Below are 5,551 nucleotides of genomic sequence, written 5' to 3' on the forward strand. Positions count from 1 at the left end.
CGGGATTGCAACATCGGTACAACTACGAGAACAGTTTCGATGTTGCAGATATGCCATTGATGGAAGCCGGAGGAGGTTTGGAACGCCGCCCATGTTTCAGAAACATCATCAGTGTGCGGATAAGGGGAATCGCATAGGGACGTATGATTGGAGTTGATCTGCGGTGGGGACGCAGTCGGATAACGCGTAGCGCCATCCTTATTCTTGCGCGGGGCTTGGGCTTGTTCTCTCTATCTCTCTCTTTTTTTAGGTAAGGCCGTAAGAATTTGCTGGCCCTGAAGGGAGGCCCAGCCGTGGTAGGATTGAAGCCCGTCCACAGAAGGCGGTAGAAAGCCAATCCAACAAACAAGGACAAGAGGAGGAGGTTACCGACGACGATCGCACGCCATTGATTTGGGGAAATAAAGGAAAGCGAAAACTCCACCGCCATGGCTCCGACCGAGGGATCCTCCATGGCCGATCTTCCTACAGTGGATGGCGACCAAGAGGAGAAGATATGGATCTCCCGCCGCCCCATGTCCTGGCTACCTCCGCACGCCCCCCACGACTGCGGCGATCCTCCCCCAAAGTCGGTCGTCCTCGACACCGTCGTCTACGCCGACGACCGCACCAACGCCTCCACCGCCGAGGGCTTCACCAGCAGCGGCGACGCCATCCGCCTCACCTTCTGGCCCGCGCATCCGCCGCTCATCTCCTACTTCACCATCCACCTACCCACCCTCCTCCAGGACGGATCCGCCACCTCGCTCACCCTTCTGCCACGCCTTGTCCGCACCGACGGTGACCTCGCCCTCTTCCGCGTCATGATCGGCTCTTCATACATCGACCCGGACCACAACAACTACATCATCTACCGTGCCGGCGTCAACAAGCTTGAGGTGCTCCCCACCCACCCCACCCGCTTGTTCTCCGACCTTTCAGTTGCTCTCCTGCGCTGCCCCGACGACGGCAGGTTCTTGGTCGCCAATCTCCGTTCAACTTGCGACCTTGGGCAGTACGCCCTCGACCTGTTTGACTCCCGGTCAGGCACATGGATCACCAGGTCCATGTGTACAGAACCTCCACACGAGGACGGCCACTACAGCACTCCGACCAAGGTGATCGCCCTTGGTGGCGATCGCGGTTCAGTCGGCTGGGTCGACCTATGGAATGGCATCCTCATCGGTGATCTGCTCCCTGGCGGCGACGGCAATGACAACAACGTCCTCCGCTTCATCCGTTTGCCCGTGCTTTTGGCGCCCAACAAGATGACCCCGGGCTGTTTGTCCTGTAACCAGGACGTCTCTGTCGGCAGAGACGGCTCCATCAAATACTCAGAGGTGTGGGCTCATCCTGTCCCTGGCTCACCGACCTACATCTCCGAGGACTGGGGTGCTGCCATACTGACATGGCTGGAGTCCAAGAAGAAGTGGCACATCGACCTCAAGCTCAAAGCCTCGGACATCATCGTGGACGAGACTCACTCCCAGTTGCTTCCTCAGCATGATGTCAAGGCCACAACGAAGAATGCAACCTTGAGCAGACTTCACACAGGGCATCCTGTTCTCAGCTTGCATGATGATGATGTTGTTTACATCATGGCCAAGGTTTACCACATGGACGACGACTTGTGGATGCTTGCTGTTGACATGAGGAACAAGACTCTGAATGGAGTGGCTGCTCTCACCAGTAAAAGAAGCTGGGGTTTTAGATTCATCTACCTGCAAAGTGACCTCTCCAGCCATCTGGTGCCCACAAGCGAAAACACCGAGGTCTTCAACCTTCCGCCCAAAAGCAAAAGGTCCTCACGCAAGTCCTACTACATATATTTCCGTCTATCTAGAATTTCTGAAATAGTATTGCACTTGGTCGACATTAGGGGACTAAAGCAGGCAGTAGTTCACTAACCCTGGATAGCGGGGGCAACCTGCCCTTGGATCGAGTAGACTAGTAGTAACTATTTGGTCACAGTAAGGTTTATGTCTTTCATTGCAAGGTATGTCTTTGTTTTGGCCCCTCGAGTATAGTTGCGTAAACCTGTGGTATTTGCAAATATGGCAGGGAAACGGGGGGTGGTTCTAGGTCTCGTCAAAATAAAATGAAGCAGAAATTTGAAGGTGGAAACACAAATGGTAACCCAATAAGTGTTTTAATCAGAGTGATGTCGTCCTTTGGACCTGCTATTTCCTTGCCAATATACATGTGACATCTTATCAACTAGTGTAAGCAGGTTATCACCTGAGGTTGTCTTTTTACGCTAAAAGATTTGCACCTTCTTTATCTCTTCACAGAAAGAAGAATCCTTCTAAAACTGCCAAGCAACAACCTGGGAAGACTCTTGCTAACAGCTGTCGTGTGGAACAAGAAGAACAGGAGCTGAGGATACTCGAGCCTCGAGTTATTACTATTCAGCCCCCCTCTGTACCTCAGGAGTACTCTGTTGGCATATTACCTCCAGGACAGGGGTCTGATGTGCCAGAAGGCATTGGTGCTGCTTCCGCAAATGTGAGTGCATTTACCCTGGAGGTCAAGAATGACGGCGCTGGAGACGCCAACGAGCAAACTAAGGCGACAAGTGCAAGCAATGCCACTGGCCTAACATCTCTAGGACCATTATCCCCGTCTGATGAAGGCGCGGTCTTGAATAATGACTTGATAGAGAAAACAGATGGCTATCTCTCTGATGAACATTCATTTGAACACAAACAAAGTAAGTTATGAAAGATGTCATTTACCTCTTTTTATCTGTACTTTCATTTGAGCCTGTGTGAAGATCTGTTATGCTAGGACATGTTGGAGTTACTATTTCTGTATGACCCTGAGCTGTTTTTATTTTTTGATGCATGTTTATTGCCTATTATCAGCTCACCCACTGGCAAACAAGCATGCCTTACCTACCAAACACAAGGTTCAGTGTGATGTGGTACATCAAACCCTGATTTTTGTGCCTCTTTTCTGAATTCTTTTTACCTTGGGTCTCCCGGACTGTAGAGCTTATGCATACCTCTTTTTGTATTTCATGTTGCATGCTCCCTCCTTGTCTAACTGACCAGAATTCCCTGTCTTTCTAGTCACTTTCTCTTTTGTTAATTATATAGATCGTCTTTCTCAATTTTAATGATTTCATCCTTCTAGATGCAGATTCAAATGGTGATATGTCTACTACAGCGTATCAGTTGGAAGACTTGACCATACATGAGGAAAACAGACCAAAACCATCTGATGATAACCCAGCTGTAATAATCCCAGGCCACCTCCAGGTTTCCAATGCTGATTTTGCGCACTTGACATTCGGTAGTTTTGTGTCTGGGACACTCGATGCATCATGCTCCATGATGCCTGCCAATACACCAGCAATGCCGCCTTTCCGTGAGTTGGATCCAGCATTCTCACTGCTGCTTACTAACCCTCCATTGGCTACAATGGTTCATGGTACACCACAATCGTCCGTGAACAATGCAACTGTTTCTTCACATCCTCAAGAGGTATGAACACTTCACTGAATCATGGACTAGACGACAACTCTTTTGAGAGTAGCCATGTGTTACAAATTCTATATGTACGAATTCTGGTAAAAGGGTAAAATATATTTGTTTGGTGAGGAACATGTGTTAGTTGTATACAGTTTTACTTGCTGCACTCTAAAATGTGTCTGGAAGTTGCAGCCTGCAACCAGGATAACTCTTGCTTACTGCTCTTAGTGCAGCTATGCTGCATGTTAATTGTTAACTATGCCCATAGTGTTAGCAATCAATTTTTTGGTCAAATCCTGTTGTAGTTACATCTGCCTCGTGCTTTATTTTGTTCAGTTCTGTGTCTTGTGGCTAGCAACACTTACATTTGTGCCTAATTCTGCGTGGGCATTTTTGCTCTAGAGAGCTAAATTGTAGCTGTATTACTCATTAGGATTTTATTATGCTGTTATTTTTGTTACTGAAAAAGCTGCAATTCTGCTGTTCTCTTGTTACGTTAGATGTTCAGTTTTCTTAGTTATTTCTGCAGCACCATTCTAATATGGTTTGTTCTTGTAGAATGTTAACCAAGGTGGTTTATCCAAAACCCACAGTTGACCCACTCTCAGGGAAGCACCGGCATTGCCCCAGGTCCTCCTCTGCCTCACCATCTTGCTGCCCTTCATCCTTATGCTCAAGGAGGGCTTCCCCTTGGATATGAAAACATGATCGGATACCCATCTTTGCCGCAAAGCTATGCGTATCTCCCGCCTGCTGCCTATCAGCAAGCATACATGAACAGTGGTCTATTCCACCAAGGCGCAGCTGCAGCTCCCAACTCGGGCGTAAAATACCCAATGCCACAATACAAGAGCAATGTTCCTCTTGGGAGCCTTCCACAGCCAGCCACGATGCTCTCCAACTACCTTGGAGGTTCCGGAACTGCAAATGGCATGCCTCAAAACTTTGCCCTGAACCAAAGCAATCCGTCGGCAACCACAGCTCCTGGGTTTGATGGAGCAATGCCCTCCCAATACAAGGATGGAAACCCCTACATGTCTCTACAGCAGGTAAGAGATTCACGCAAGAGTGGGGGAACTAGATTTATATTAGGAAAATTGCTAACCTCCATGTTTGTCCGTGCAGGGCGAGAACCCTGCAATGTGGATGCATGGAGCTGGTTCGCGAGGAATGCCGCCTCTTGCGGCCAACCCCTTGTATGGCTATCAAGGGCAGCAGGGCTACCAGGGGCAGCAGGGCCACCAGGGCGGCCTTAGGCAGGGGCAGATGCCGTCGCAGTACGGCACAACGCTCGGGCAGTCGCAGCCAGGCCTAGGACCCGAACACCGAAACCCCAGCGACGGAAACTTGAGTGCCGCCGCCGCCGCCCAGGCTAACCAAATGTGGCCGAATGGCTACTGATTCAGCCCCCCCTTGTCAGTTGTCCTGAATAGGGATATAGAGTTGGTAGCTATTGTGAAATTTTGAAGAGAGGCCCGTGAGATGTGTTCCAGCATGTTCAACCTGTAGTTTCTCCTAGGGACCTCGGCTGCAGCTCAACTTGTTTATTTTCAGATTAGATAGAAAAGAACGGTTTATTGTCTGTCTGTCTGTTTGTTCTTCTTTCTTTTTTCTGTTGTTTATTATATATATTGTGTAACAAAGTAGCACCATTAACTTTTGAGGAGGCGGAACATCAGCTCCTGTTTTCTGCTCGAAGTTGGCAAAAAAGTTTACAAAGTGAATAGTAGTAGTGATGGCTATGTTTGCGCAATGTTCCAATTCTGTCGGCTATGGTAACTGATTAGGCGTCAAGGGAGCATTTGCTGCATGGTTCTAAGGTTGATGAAAATGAGATATTTAAGTATAAATGCATGAATAATTTAAACAATACATCTAGATACATTCATTTGTTGGACGAGTAATTCTGAACGGAGGGGAGGGAGTACTTGTGACAATGTAAAGTGGGTGATTTGCATGTTACATATTTGTCCTGTCATTTGATTTATCTTCTACTCTATGATGTTTGATCTCTTTGCTTCTAGCTGTCGAGATGTCTTCTTATGCCTCTTGTGTAAAACTGCGTGGTCACAATATTTAGGTTGATCCTACACGTGAAC

General features: G+C 48.3%; 1 pseudogene; it reads left to right on the forward strand.

Annotated features, from left to right (window-relative positions):
• Positions 1 to 428: 428 nt before the first annotated feature.
• LOC119309976 lies at positions 429 to 5,146 on the forward strand (annotated as a pseudogene).
• Positions 5,147 to 5,551: the final 405 nt, after the last annotated feature.

This window comes from Triticum dicoccoides, chromosome 5B (assembly GCF_002162155.2).
Source record: "Triticum dicoccoides isolate Atlit2015 ecotype Zavitan chromosome 5B, WEW_v2.0, whole genome shotgun sequence".
NCBI classification, from domain to species: domain Eukaryota; kingdom Viridiplantae; phylum Streptophyta; class Magnoliopsida; order Poales; family Poaceae; genus Triticum; species Triticum dicoccoides.